Below are 15196 nucleotides of genomic sequence, written 5' to 3' on the forward strand. Positions count from 1 at the left end.
CTCTTGCAAACATTACGTCATAACTGCAGTCTGACCTTTAGCTAAAAACAAAAAATTCCACACATCAATCCAGCAACCTCTGTGGTTTAGTGGTTGAATGATTGCATATCAAACAAGAAAGGTTAGGTTCAAATCCCACCTTTGCAACAATTTTTCTGCATACACATTAAACATATCAATAAAACTCTGTTTGGGACACACATTATCTACACAGGCCCAATGGGTCAGTGGATAAAGACCTCAGCTTTCATCTTGGAGACCGGGGTTCGAATCCCACTTATGTTTATGTTTAACTGTTGTCAGAAAAAAGACAAAATTGCACGAAGTTCAGCTCTCAGTGTGAAAGTCACGATGGCACTAGTGGCAAACACCGTTGGTTGCGGACAAGGTTACAAACGAGGCATGGGTTCGAATCCCACCAAACACAGCTGTGAAAACAGCAAAGTACCTGGGGCGGTACAACATAAGAGGCGGTTACTGGAAACAACCTGGGGCGGTGAGACACAAGAGGCGGACACTGGAAAAAACTGGGGCGGTAACACAGAATGGTTGCGCGGACAAGAGAAACTGAAACATGGACTAGAAACATAACTGCGGTGGTGAGTGTCGGACTGAGAGATGAGCGTGATAAGGATGAGAGAGGCGTGGCCAAGAGAAGGGTGGAGTAGAAAGACGAGGAGGAGGAGTGGTGGTGAGAGAAGGAGATCTGGTGGGAGGAGGAAAAGCAGAGGAGGAAAATTTTTTTTTGAACCCAAAAACGGCCTAAAATGAACTTTATAGAAAATTTCAGTATCAGCGTGGTGATTCGAACCCACATCTCATGTGATGGCCTTGGATCTCTAACCCTTTGCTCTGACCACTAGGCCATCACTGGACATACATTGATCTGTTCTTTTCGTTATTTTGATGTTACCCACGTGTGCCGCCATTTAAAAAAAAAATTAACACAATAAACCATTTCAATAAAATAACAATTAGTATCTGCATATATTAACAATTAATAATATAGAAATAATATATAAATCTTACGTCTTTCAACCGGAATTTCTAATTTTAAGTTTCAAAACTTTTTTCTAATATTAAATTACTTTTTTAATTTGTCAAAATTGTATATTAAAGCAGAATTAAGAATATGAAAACAATTAAAACATAAAATTCATTCAAGTAAATTGAAATAATTACAACCTATTAAAATATACTGACTATAAATAACTATAAAAGTCTGTCACATATTTTAATAAAATCATATCACAATATATTAATAATTAAAAGTCTTCAAATAATAAAACAAACAGCAGGAACTCATTTCTAAAAGAATGAAGACTGTGTGACTCACATGCTGTTCAAGTCGAGGTGAGTTAATGAATCCCTCCTGCTGTCTGGTGTATGAAGGGTCCTCCACTTCATTCTGTCTAGCGATAACCTGAAGTCAAGGCTATGGCCTTCAAGCTGTCTCTGTGTTTCAGCTATAGCAAGCCTACAACATACACAAGAACAAGACAAATGCTATTGATTGTTCTGTTTTTGCAGTATAAACCATATTGTATGAAAAGGAAATAGCTAAATTAATTCAATAAATAATAATAATAAAACTATTTAAGACAATTTTAAATGTAATATCAAAATATTATAACACTTTAGATCTACACAACACCAATATACACAGACAACACACACACAAATACTAATAACAGCAAGAGAATATCATCTAGAGCAGCAATAGAGCATCATGTCAGAAAAGTCTGTGATAAACCTCCATGAAGGACCAGACTGCATTAATACATGCTCATGTTGTCAAATAAAAGAAACATTGTAAAAATAACCTCATTAAAATGACAATATTGTGATTTACATATGTTTATTTAAATAAACTGACCTGCCCAGCCAAGAGAGTTCAGAAGAAACATTCATCCAAACAAACAAACAAACAAACAATATGAACGTTACTTACAGGTCACTGTATTGTCACTGTGTTCCTGCACTTTACGGTTCGGGTTGTTTATGTGCTGTTTAGAGATATTATAATGAAATCACGGAGCTGTCAGGGTTTGTGTTTATGTTTTGTATCATCAAGCCTCATGCTGTCAAAACACCTGAAGCTGCGAGTCAGACTGAACGTAAAGCAATGCGCGCCGCCTAGTGGAGCGGATGGAGAACTGCGCTACAGTTTATAACACACGAGTCGTGTTGTAGGTTAAACACGCTTAAAATTATTATTTTAATAGTTTAATGTCAAATTCCAATCACTGACTCAGAAGGTTTTGAGGATTCAGTTTAAAACATGTTCACCCTCAAGAAAAAGTGTCTAATAAACTTGTGAATAGGTAATCCTCAGCTCCCTCCTGTGGTCAATAGGTGTATCCGCATTAATGAAATAAACACGCACAGGGTGGACGCACAGTCAGTCGAGTGAACACTGAAGACAGATTAAGGGGATTTCTATGATATTCCAGGATATTTTACAACAGATTTGACTTTGTGATTGTCTCGGCCAGCAGAAGATCGAGATCAGCTTTAACCTGATGGAGTAAAACAGGTGAACTGGAAAGCTCATGTAAACACTGGCAGCGATGAATGGACAATCCTCCGAGACTCTGGGTAAAGTAGATGCGCGTTTGACTTGATTTATTTACATGCACGTGCGCCGCTGTTGATCACTGTTAAAGTGTTTTGCTGTGTCTTGTTTGCAGAATCAAACAGCGTTTATATCAATACTGCTGGAGTCTGCAAACAATTCCAGAGCAGCAGGATTTTGTGCTTTTACCATCCAGTTACCACCACACCAATCCCTTATAGAAATCTGACATGGCAATGCATGAAAATGACACATATGACATTCAAGATCATGTTTAAATTTCACATATATAAAATATCACATTTGAAACATGTTTGTTTACAAATATAACTAATATATAAATAAAAAATATATAATTTAAAAATATAAAGTAATTAAAATATGTGCGTATATGTTTAAATACATTCTCTATAATCTCAGGTGTTCATATATGGACATTTCAGCACTGCTTTCACTAAAAGGAGATTGCCAATGTGTCTTCAGCTAAGAAGTCTAACTCAGGGCATCTGGTGGTAGAGTGGTTGAACTGCTCCAGATCCTCTCTCATATGTTCATATATGCTCAGGTCTCTATATAAGATAGGAGGCAACACAATACAAGTAAAACTCACCAGCACATTGCAGTTTCAATTAAAACCAGAGCAATTTGCATTATAACCATTTAAACTCTTACTAATTCTCTGGCAATCTCATTATTTTTTAGCTGGTTTCATGTTGAGCACTTCCCAATGTGAAAGAAACATTAAACTTAGATTGTTCAAAATATATATTTTATTATTAAAACTTGTTCATCACACATTTAATTCACACTATCCATTCAAACAAATGTTTCTATCTCCAAAAACTGTTAAATGTCATTGCTACTTCATACATGTTCATTCAGTTCAGTTGTACAGGCTGCAGCGTGTGCTTTATAAATCAGTGTTAAGTTAAAGTATGAAGAATTAAGTTAAATATCATTTCACTTTTGTTCTTCATGAAGATCTCGACTCAAGAGTTTTTACTGAACGCCTCTTCCTCTGCTTCAGTAATGAAGATGTAAAGCTCTGAGTCTCTGGATGGTTCAGGATGGATGAGTCTCTGGCTTCTACAGACCTGTGATGACCATTCATTTCCAGCACAGGTTAAACCACAGTCAAACTTCATGAGGACTGATCATTCATCATGCATTTACGGTAAATCTTGATTAGTTATTTGGGCACATTTCAGTGAATGATCATTAAAGTCTGAGTGAGCTAATGACTAAACACATTTACATCTTCAAATAACAGATGCACAAGATCAGATCGATGTGTTAAATCATCAATGAATGTCTGAACATGTTCAGTTGCGCCACTTTATTTTGACCTTCGACATGAAATTGATAGTGGTCTATGTGTTTGCTTCATAACAGTATCTTACCTGTCCATGAGTGGATGTCCTTCATTACAGGGACTGTCTATCCACACGTCCCACAGCTCTGCTTTTGTTGACCGTATGACCCAAACACGTCCTTTATTTTGTAGAAGAGACGCATAAACTGACTTCATTTCATAACAGTTAAAGCACAGCTACAGCACAGCATTGAAACACCAGCTGCAATTATTGGTTTCTTTGCATTTGTAATGTTCAGTTACAGCTTAATCTGTGAATAACTGCTGATATTGACCTTTCTTCTCAATTTTAAATAAAGATGTTGTGCCTTAGAGCATTTTAATTTTTGCAAATAATACTGACGATGAAACACCAGTGTTTTACCTTTGTTTATTAAAGTGTTTAACTCTAGATTTGGGGTTGATTGTACCAGCAGTGCATGAGAGTTAAAACAGCCTGGTTGGGACATAAAGGGACAGTAAGTTACACACCACTAAATATTTTTGAGTTTAGCAGTTTAACGATTTAAAGGCTTTTTATTGGATATTACGTCATTCAATGCGACTGCGCATTACTTTACCGAGAGCTTACAGCCTACTAACTATGTTCTGCCTTTAAGAGCATGTGGTGCAACCGAAGTAAGAACAAATTTAGTTAGGAACTAGCTAGTGGTTACTAAGCCTCTAGTGTGCACTTTATGTTCCAGTTTAAGCAATAGCATACCGACAGCTGGTGCAACCCTACCACTGATCTACACAGAAGGACCCCTACTCTGGTGGAGTAAACCTGACTTTCAATCATCACAACAAATGAGAGTAAATTAGTTATCCTGACCAACTGTTATTGGTGACTTTCAGGAAGTCTGATACAATTTAGGAAACGAAGCCTGCTATATTGATAAAATAACTCAAATTTACTAAGCAAAACAAAACTAACATGAAAAATCAGACGTTTATAGTGAATAAATACTGTGGTGTTTTTGAACCATATTATATTAAACTGAATTAATCTGCTGCAGTAATTTTAAAGTTTATATGATAATACAACAGCCAGATATAAACGAGTGACCCTGTACTAAGATTAACTCGGCACATTCTCTACAACTATCAGGTAAATTACACTACTATACACCAGTTTACTGTAGTAAAAATTAAAGTGGACGACAGTGTTTGTTACAGTTTATCAGATCACTATAGTTAATGCTATAGTTTGCTGTAAATAATATATTCAGTATAATAAACTTTACTATTCTGTTTAAAAACACCACAGTGTTTACTATAAATTACTATAGTATTATTTCTGAAAAGCACTATTAATTAATAAAGTTACGTACCATTGAGCTGCGTGACAGGTGATTCCAGCATGTTATCTGGACTGTGTGTGTCAGTGTTATTTGCTGTTGTGCTGAAATATCTGGCTTTGACTGATTTTGACAATAATATAGATTTTCTTATTGATCTTGTCATTGCAGGATGTGTCGGTTAAACGGTTTTGGTGTTGTCGTGGCAACAGGCGACCGTCATGAAGCTGAGACGCATACGCCGCCTAGTGGACCTGATGGAGAACTGCGTTTGCTGGCAATACTCCATTACTTTGTGCTCTGGGCAAAATAATTTGACGAGACATAAGTGTGAGAATTGGAGATTCATATTCATAAATTGGCATCTAATCAAACTAATCTCTGATTTATTTATTCAGGAGCAGAATCATGTTGAGTGAACGCATCAAAACTGGACAAAATATCTTCTAGTACTCTTTTAATGTGTCTTCGTGTCAAGTTTGTTTCACTTTTGTCTTTGATGATGTTAATCACTTGGTTGACTAATTTAAGTTGCTGAATCACTGTTGGCAGATTTAAGCAGCATTTGTAGTAAACTTTGACTGATTACTGAATGCATACGACATGTTTCGACAAATAAAGTCTGTGTTATATAATGAATATTAATCATTTGTTTGCGTTTATAACATAAGCTTTATTTATTACAGAAAGATGCATTAGGGTCAGATCAGTGTTTCAGCTCCATCTTGTGGACAATAAGTGGATCTGCATTAATACTTGAAACTGAATTACTAAGACATTTTTTCCATTAGGAGAAATCCTGATCCTGAAGATCCACTTTCCAGAGTGAAGCTCCAACCTGATGAAAACACCTGAGGCTTTTAATTAAGGACTTTCAGCAAACGAGAAGCTTCAAGGCAAATGTGTGACAAACTCTGTAATTCAGATGATGATAATAAAAGATTGATTTGACTAAACTGATGATGCTTTTACAAATCGTGTATGTGTTTCACTGTGAGTTTGAGTTAATAAAAAGTGATTTAAAAGTATTTTTGGTTTTCATTATTCACTTCAGTAAACTTATTTGACCATGTTTTCAATTATTAGTGCATGTGACAGTTTATAATCATCTAAAAAGTCCCACTTTTTAATGTGATTGACAGACCTCATGAACCATCACAAACTCTGTGGTATAATTGTTGACAACATGAAACTCCTAAAAAACAATCCACAATTATGGAGTTTTCCACTTGCACAATAAATACACTCAAACTCGACTGACTCTGATTACTGATATGAGGAGTGAATTATTTTCCTCTGCACCACAATGTTTGTTACGGGTTGATGACAGCTGTTATGTGTCGTTTGTTTTTTCTTCTTAAACACAACATTAGCAAAGGTGGTATTGAACCCCGGTCTCCCAGATTGCAAAACTAGCGCTTAAGCACTTGAACCACTAAATCATGAGCTTGGATCACGCTCCCATTAACCCTAAATATATTGTAATCAATGCTGCAGCTGTACTGATGAATTTAAATTACTTATAGTTAAATCGCACAAGTACATATGCTACTAATTCTGTGGTACAGATGATAATCATTCACTCTTGGCATCTTCTATAATGCAGAGACGTGGGTTCAAATCCCACTCTTGCTAATATAAGACGTATGTAAATCAATGCTAAAGCCCAGGTGAAATCAAGAATTACTGTGAAAACAAATACATTACACAAGTGCTGTCTCTGTGGTGCAGAGGATAACCATTCGCCTATTGCATGTTTTATAATGCAGAGATGTGGGTTTGAATCCCACTCTTGCTAAAGTAAAATGTATTGTAAATAATGCTTAAGCTTCAGTAAAAAAAAGAATCACTCTGAAAACAAACACCTTTCAGTCATCTGTGCCTCTGTGGCACAAAGAATATTTATTTGCTCTTTGTATATGATTAGCGCAGGGTCGTGGGTTCGTATTTGACTCTTGCTAATGTGAAATGTATTTAACTTATTGCTCAAGCTGACGTAAACACAAGCATCACTTTGAAAACAAACAGATTGATCATCACTAGCTCTGTGGCGCAGAGGCTAATTTCTTATTCTTTGCATGTATTATAGTGCAGAGTCAGGGGTTCGAATCCCACTATTGCTAAAGGGAAGAGTGTTGAAACCAATGCTTTCGCTGTAGTAACAATAAGCAATACTCTGACAGCAAACTATATTTATGGTCACTGCCTCTGTGGCACAGTGAATAAACATTAGCACTTTGACTATTCTCGCAGAGGTGTGGGTTCGAATCCCACTCTTGCAAACTTTACGTCATAACTGCAGTCAAACCTTTAGCTAAAAACAAAAAAATTCCTAATTAATCCAGTAACCTCTGTGGTCTAGTGGTTGAATAAATGCATATCAAACAAGAAAGCATAGGTTCAAATCCCACCTGTGCTATGATTTTTCTGCATTAACAATAAACATATAAATAAAACTCTGTTTGGGACACAAATTAACTACACAGGCCCAATGGGTCAGTGGATAACGACCTCAGCTTTCATCTTGGAGACCGGGGTTCGAATCCCACTCATGTTTATGTTTAACTGTTGTCAGAAAAAAGACAAAATTGCGCGAAGTTCAGCTCTCAGTGTGAAAGTCACGATGGCACTAGTGGCAAACACCGTTGGTTGCGGACAAGGTTACGAATGAGGCATGGGTTTGAATCCCACCAAACACAGCTGTGAATACAGCAAAATACCTGGGGCGGTACAACATAAGAGGCGGTTACCGGAAACAACCTGGGGCGGTAAGACACAAGAGGCGGACACTGGAAACAAACTGGGGCGGTAACACAGAATGGTTGCGCGGACAAAAGAAACTGAAACACGGACTAGAAACATAACTGCGATGGTGAAAGTCTGACTGAAAAATGGGCGTGACAAGGATGAGAGAGGCGTGGCTGAGAAAAGGGTGGAGTAGAGAGACGAGGAGGAGGAGTGGTGGGAGAAGGAGACCTGGTGGGAGGAGGAGAAGCAGAAGAGGAAAAATTTTTTTTTTTAACCCAAAAACGGCCTAAAATGAACTTTATAGAAAGTTTTAGTATCAGCGTGGTGATTCGAACCCTCATCTCATGTGATGGCCTTGGATCTCTAACCCTTTGCTCTGACCACTAGGCCATCACTGGACATACATTGATCTGTTCTTTTCGTTATTTTGATGTTACCCACGTGTGCCACCATTTAAAAAAAAATTAACACAATAAACCATTTCAATAAAATAACAATTAGTATCTGCATATATTAACAATTAATAATATAGAAATAATATATAAATCTTACGTCTTTCAACCGGAATTTCTAATTTTAAGTTTCAAAACTTTTTTCTAATATTAAATTACTTTTTTAATTTGTCAAAATTGTATATTAAAGCAGAATTAAGAATATGAAAACAATTAAAACATAAAAATCATTCAAGTAAATTAAAATAATTACAACCTATTAAAATATACTGACTATAAATAACTATAAAAGTCTGTCACATATTTTAATAAAATCATATCACAATATATTAATAATTAAAAGTCTTCAAATATTAAAACAAACAGCAGGAACTCATTTCTAAAAGAATGAAGACTGTGTGACTCACATGCTGTTCAAGTCGAGGTGAGTTAATGAATCCCTCCTGCTGTCTGGTGTATGAAGGGTCCTCCACTTCATTCTGTCTAGCGATAACCTGAAGTCAAGGCTATGGCCTTCAAACTGTCTCTGTGCTTCAGCTATAGCAAGCCTACAACATACACAAGAACAAGACAAATGCTATTGATTGTTCTGTTTTTGCAGTATAAACCATATTGTATGAAAAGGAAATAGCTAAATTAATTCAATATATAATAATAATAAAACTATTTAAGACAATTTTAAATGTAATATCAAAATATTATAACACTTTAGATCTACACAACACCAATATACACAGACAACACACACACAAATACTAATAACAGCAAGAGAATATCATCTAGAGCAGCAATAGAGCATCATGTCAGAAAAGTCTGTGATAAACCTCCATGAAGGACCAGACTGCATTAATACATGCTCATGTTGTCAAATAAAAGAAACATTGTAAAAATAACCTCATTAAAATGACAATATTGTGACTTACATATGTTTACTTAAATAAACTGACCTGCCCAGCCAAGAGAGTTCAGAAGAAACATTCATCCAAACAAACAAACAAACAAACAATATGAACGTTACTTACAGGTCACTGTATTGTCACTGTGTTCCTGCACTTTACGGTTCGGGTTGTTTATGTGCTGTTTAGAGATATTATAATGAAATCATGGAGCTGTCAGGGTTTGTGTTTATCATTTGTATCATTAAGCCTCATGCTGTCAAACACCTGAAGCTGCGGGTCAGACTGAACGTAAAGCAATGCGCGCCGCCTAGTGGAGCGGATGGAGAACTGCGCTACAGTTTATAACACACGAGTCGTGTTGTAGGTTAAACACGCTTAAAATTATTATTTTAATAGTTTAATGTCAAATTCCAATCACTGACTCAGAAGGCTTTGAGGATGCAGTTTAAAACATGTTCACCCTCAAGAAAAAGTGTCTAATAAACTTGTGAATAGGTGTTCCTCAGCTCCCTCCTGTGGTCAATAGGTGTATCCGCATTAATGAAATAAACACGCACAGGGTGGACGCACAGTCAGTCGAGTGAACACTGAATACAGATTAAGGGGATTTCTATGATATTCCAGGATATTTTACAACACATTTGACTTTGTGATTGTCTCGGCCAGCAGAAGATCGAGATCAGCTTTAACCTGATGGAGTAAAACAGGTGAACTGGAAAGCTCATGTAAACACTGGCAGATATGAATGGACAATCCTCCGAGACTCTGGGTAAAGTAGATGCGCGTTTGACTTGATTTATTTACATGCACGTGCGCCGCTGTTGTTCACAGTTAAAGTGTTTTGCTGTGTCTTGTTTGCAGAATCAAACAGCGTTTATATCAATACTGCTGGAGTCTGCAAACAATTCCAGAGCAGCAGGATTTTGTGCTTTTACCATCCAGTTACCACCACACCAATCCCTTATAGAAATCTGACATGGCAATGCATGAAAATGACACATATGACATTCAAGATCATGTTAAAATTTCACATATATAAAATATCACATTTGAAACATGTTTGTTTACAAATATAACTAATGTATAAAAATAAAAAATATATAATTTAAAAATATAAAGTAATTAAAATATGTGCGTATATGTTTAAATACATTCTCTATAATCTCAGGTGTTCATATATGGACATTTCAGCACTGCTTTCACTAAAAGGAGATTTCCAGAGATTAAAACCAGAGCAATTTGCATTATAACCATTTAAACTCTTACTAATTCTCTGGCAATCTCATTATTTTAGCTGGTTTCATGTTGAGCACTTCCCAATGTGAAAGAAACATTAAACTCAGATTGTTCAAAATATATATTTTATTATTAAAACTTGTTCATCACACATTTAATTCACACTATCCATTCAAACAAATGTTTCTATCTCCAAAAACTGTTAAATGTCATTGTCACTTCATACATGTTCATTCAGTTCAGTTGTACAGGCTGCAGCGTGTGCTTTATAAATCAGTGTTAAGTTAAAGTATGAAGAATTAAGTTAAATATCATTTCACTTTTGTTCTTCATGAAGATCTCGACTCAAGAGTTTTTACTGAACGCCTCTTCCTCTGCTTCAGTAATGAAGATGTAAAGCTCTGAGTCTCTGGATGGTTCAGGATGGATGAGTCTCTGGCTTTTACAGACCTGTGATGACCATTCATTTCCAGCACAGGTTAAACCACAGCCAAACTTCATGAGGACTGATCATTCATCATGCATTTACGGTAAATCTTGATTAGTTATTTGTGCACTTTTCAGTGAATGATCATTAAAGTCTGAGTGAGCTAATGACTAAACACATTTACATCTTCAAATAACAGATGCACAAGATCAGATCGATGTGTTAAATCATCAATGAATGTCTGAACATGTTCAGTTGCGCCACTTTATTTTGACCTTCGACATGAAATTGATAGTGGTCTATGTGTTTGCTTCATAACAGTATCTTACCTGTCCATGAGTGGATGTCCTTCATTACAGGGACTGTCTATCCACACGTCCCACAGCTCTGCTTTTGTTGACCGTATGACCCAAACACGTCCTTTATTTTGTAGAAGAGACGCATAAACTGACTTCATTTCATGCAGTATATAACAGTTAAAGCACAGCTACAGCACAGCATTGAAACACCAGCTGCAATTATTGGTTTCTTTGCATTTGTAATGTTCAGTTACAGCTTAATCTGTGAATAACTGCTGATATTGACCTTTCTTCTCGATTTTAAATAAAGATGTTGTGCCTTAGAGCATTTTAATTTTTGCAAATAATACTGACGATGAAACACCAGTGTTTTACCTTTGTTTATTAAAGTGTTTAACTCAAGATTTGGGGTTGATTGTACCAGCAGTGCATGAGAGTTAAAACAGCCTGGTTGTGACATAAATGGACAGTAAGTTACACACCACTAAATATTTTTGAGTTTAGCAGTTTAACGATTTAAAGGCTTTTTATTGGATATTACGTCATTCAATGCGACTGCGCATTACTTTATCGAGAGCTTACGGCCTACTAACTATGTTCTGCCTTTAAGAGCATGTGGTGCAACCGAAGTAAGAACAAATTTAGTTACGAACTAGCTAGTGGTTACTAAGCCTCTAGTGTGCACTTTATGTTCCAGTTTAAGCAATAGCATACCGACAGCTGGTGCAACCCTACCACTGATCTACACAGAAGGACCCCTACTCTGGTGGAGTAAACCTGACTTTCAATCATCACAACAAATGAGAGTAAATTAGTTATCCTGACCAACTGTTATTGGTGACTTTCAGGAAGTCTGATACAATTTAGGAAACGAAGCCTGCTATATTGATAAAATAACTCAAATTTACTAAGCAAAACAAAACTAACATGAAAAATCAGATGATTACAGTGAATAAATACTGTGGTGTTTTTGAACCATATTATAGTAAACTGAATTAATCTGCTGCAGTAATTTTAAAGTTTATATGATAATACAACAGCCAGATATAAACGAGTGACCCTGTACTAAGATTAACTCAGCACATTCTCTACAACTATCAGGTAAATTACACTACTATACACCAGTTTACTGTAGTAAAAATTAAAGTGGACGACAGTGTTTGTTACAGTTTATCAGATCACTATAGTTAATGCTATAGTTTGCTGTAAATAATATATTCAGTATAATAAACTTTACTATTCTGTTTAAAAACACCACAGTGTTTACTATAAATTACTATAGTATTATTTCTGAAAAGCACTATTAATTAATAAAGTTACGTACCATTGAGCTGCGTGACAGGTGATTCCAGCATGTTATCTGGACTGTGTGTGTCAGTGTTATTTGCTGTTGTGCTGAAATATCTGGCTTTGACTGATTTTGACAATAATATAGATTTTCTTATTGATCTTGTCATTGCAGGATGTGTCGGTTAAACGGTTTTGGTGTTGTCGTGGCAACAGGCGACCGTCATGAAGCTGAGACGCATACGCCGCCTAGTGGACCTGATGGAGAACTGCGTTTGCTGGCAATACTCCATTACTTTGTGCTCTGGGCAAAATAATTTGACGAGACATAAGTGTGAGAATTGGAGATTCATATTCATAAATTGGCATCTAATCAAACTAATCTCTGATTTGTTTATTCAGGAGCAGAATCATGTTGAGTGAACGCATCAAAACTGGACAAAATATCTTCTAGTACTCTTTTAATGTGTCTTCGTGTCAAGTTTGTTTCACTTTTGTCTTTGATGATGTTAATCACTTGGTTGACTAATTTAAGTTGCTGAATTACTGTTGGCAGATTTAAGCAGCATTTGTTGTAAACTTTGACTGATTACTGAATGCATACGACATGTTTAGACAAATAAAGTCTGTGTTATATAATGAATATTAATCATTTGTTTGCGTTTATAACATCAGCTTTATTTATTACAGAAAGATGCATTAGGGTCAGATCAGAGTTTCAGCTCCATCTTGTGGACAATAAGTGGATCTGCATTAATACTTGAAACTGAATTACTAAGACATTTTTTCCATTAGGAGAAATCCTGATCCTGAAGATCCACTTTCCAGAGTGAAGCTCCAACCTGATGAAAACACCTGAGGCTTTTAATTAAGGACTTTCAGCAAACGAGAAGCTTCAAGGCAAATGTGTGACAAACTCTGTAATTCAGATGATGATAATAAAAGATTGATTTGACTAAACTGATGATGCTTTTACAAATCGTGTATGTGTTTCACTGTGAGTTTGAGTTAATAAAAGGTGATTTAAAAGTATTTTTGGTTTTCATTATTCACTTCAGTAAACTTATTTGACCATGTTTTCAATTATTAGTGCATGTGACAGTTTATAATCATTTAAAATGTCCCACTTTTTAATGTGATTGACAGACCTCATGAACCATCACAAACTCTGTGGTATAATTGTTGACAACATGAAACTCCTAAAAAACAATCCACAATTATGGAGTTTTCCACTTGCACAATAAATACACTCAAACGACTGAATACGACTCTGATTATAGATATGAGGAGTGAATTATTTTCCTCTGCACCACAATGTTTGTTACGGGTTGATGACAGCTGTTATGTGTCGTTTGTTTTTTCTTCTTAAACACAACATTAGCAAAGGTGGTATTGAACCCCGGTCTCCCAGATTGCAAAACTAGCGCTTAAGCACTTGAACCACTAAATCATGAGCTTGGATCACACTCCCATTAACCCTAAATATATTGTAATCAATGCTGCAGCTGTACTGATGAATTTAAATTACTTATAGTTAAATCGCACAAGTACAATTGCTACTAATTCTGTGGTACAGATGATAATCATTCACTCTTGGCATCTTCTATAATGCAGAGACGTGGGTTCAAATCCCACTCTTGCTAATATCAGATGTTTGTAAATCAATGCTAAAGCCCAGGTGAAATCAAGAATTACTGTGAAAACAAATACATTACACAAGTGCTGTCTCTGTGGTGCAGAGGATAACCATTCGCCTATTGCATGTTTTATAATGCAGAGATGTGGGTTTGAATCCCACTCTTGCTAAAGTAAAATGTATTGTAAGTAATGCTTAAGCTTCAGTAAAAAAAAGAATCACTCTGAAAACAAACACCTTTCAGTCATCTGTGCCTCTGTGGCACAAAGAATATTTATTTGCTCTTTGTATATGAATAGCGCAGGGTCGTGGGTTCGTATTTGACTCTTGCTAATGTGAAATGTACTTAACTTATTGCTCAAGCTGACGTAAACACAAGCATCACTTTGAAAACAAACAGATTGATCATCAGTAGCTCTGTGGCGCAGAGGCTAATTTCTTATTCTTTGCATGTTTTATAGTGCAGAGTCAGGGGTTCGAATCCCACTATTGCTAAAGGGAAGAGTGTTGAAACCAATGCTTTCGCTGTAGTAACAATAAGCATTACTCTGACAGCAAACAATATTTATGGTCACCGCCTCTGTGGCACAGTGAATAAACATTTGCAATTTGACTATTCTCACAGAGGTGTGAGTTCGAATCCCACTCTTGCAAACTTTACGTCATAACTGCATTCAAATCTTTAGCTAAAAACAAAAAAAATCCTGATTAAGTCAGCAACCTCTGTGGTCTAGTGGTTGAATAATTGCATATCAAACAAGAAAGCATAGGTTCAAATCCCACCTGTGACACAATTTTTCTGCATTAACAATACACATATAAATAAAACTCTGTTTGGGACACAAACTAACTACACAGGCCCAATGGGTCAGTGGATAAAGACCTCAGCTTTCATCTTGGAGACCGGGGTTCGAAACCCACTCATGTTTATGTTTAACTGTTGTCAGAAAAAAGACAAAATTGCGCGAAGTTCAGTTCTCAGTGT

General features: G+C 36.1%; 1 protein-coding gene and 2 long non-coding RNA genes across 11 annotated transcripts in view; 2 read left to right on the forward strand and 1 right to left on the reverse strand.

Moving 5' to 3' along the window:
• dclre1c (DNA cross-link repair 1C, PSO2 homolog (S. cerevisiae)) overlaps nucleotides 1–15196 on the reverse strand; it is a 45656-nt gene that overhangs the window by 17792 nt on the left and 12668 nt on the right. For all 5 annotated transcript variants that reach the window (XM_073946433.1, XM_073946432.1, XM_073946430.1 and 2 more), the window contains 2 exons: nucleotides 8835–8975; nucleotides 1337–1477 (listed from right to left, as the gene is read on the reverse strand). The gene's annotated coding sequence lies outside the window, so the exon portion shown is untranslated. The remainder of the gene's footprint in view (nucleotides 1–1336; nucleotides 1478–8834; nucleotides 8976–15196) is intronic.
• Nucleotides 2364–6255, forward strand: si:dkey-153k10.6. 4 transcript variants are annotated; one of them, XR_012401909.1, is made up of 4 exons: nucleotides 2364–2598; nucleotides 3557–3749; nucleotides 5399–5557; nucleotides 6019–6255. It is a non-coding gene; the product is annotated as a si:dkey-153k10.6 (long non-coding RNA). The 4 variants fall into 4 exon arrangements; XR_012401911.1 differs by having other exon boundaries at nucleotides 5399–5531; nucleotides 5626–6255; XR_012401908.1 differs by having other exon boundaries at nucleotides 3603–3749.
• si:dkey-153k10.7 lies at nucleotides 9861–13607 on the forward strand. 2 transcript variants are annotated; one of them, XR_012401913.1, is made up of 4 exons: nucleotides 9861–10095; nucleotides 10900–11092; nucleotides 12751–12909; nucleotides 13371–13607. It is a non-coding gene; the product is annotated as a si:dkey-153k10.7 (long non-coding RNA). The 2 variants fall into 2 exon arrangements; XR_012401912.1 differs by having other exon boundaries at nucleotides 10946–11092.

Source organism: Danio rerio, chromosome 4 (genome assembly GCF_049306965.1).
Source record: "Danio rerio strain Tuebingen ecotype United States chromosome 4, GRCz12tu, whole genome shotgun sequence".
Lineage (NCBI taxonomy): Eukaryota > Metazoa > Chordata > Actinopteri > Cypriniformes > Danionidae > Danio > Danio rerio.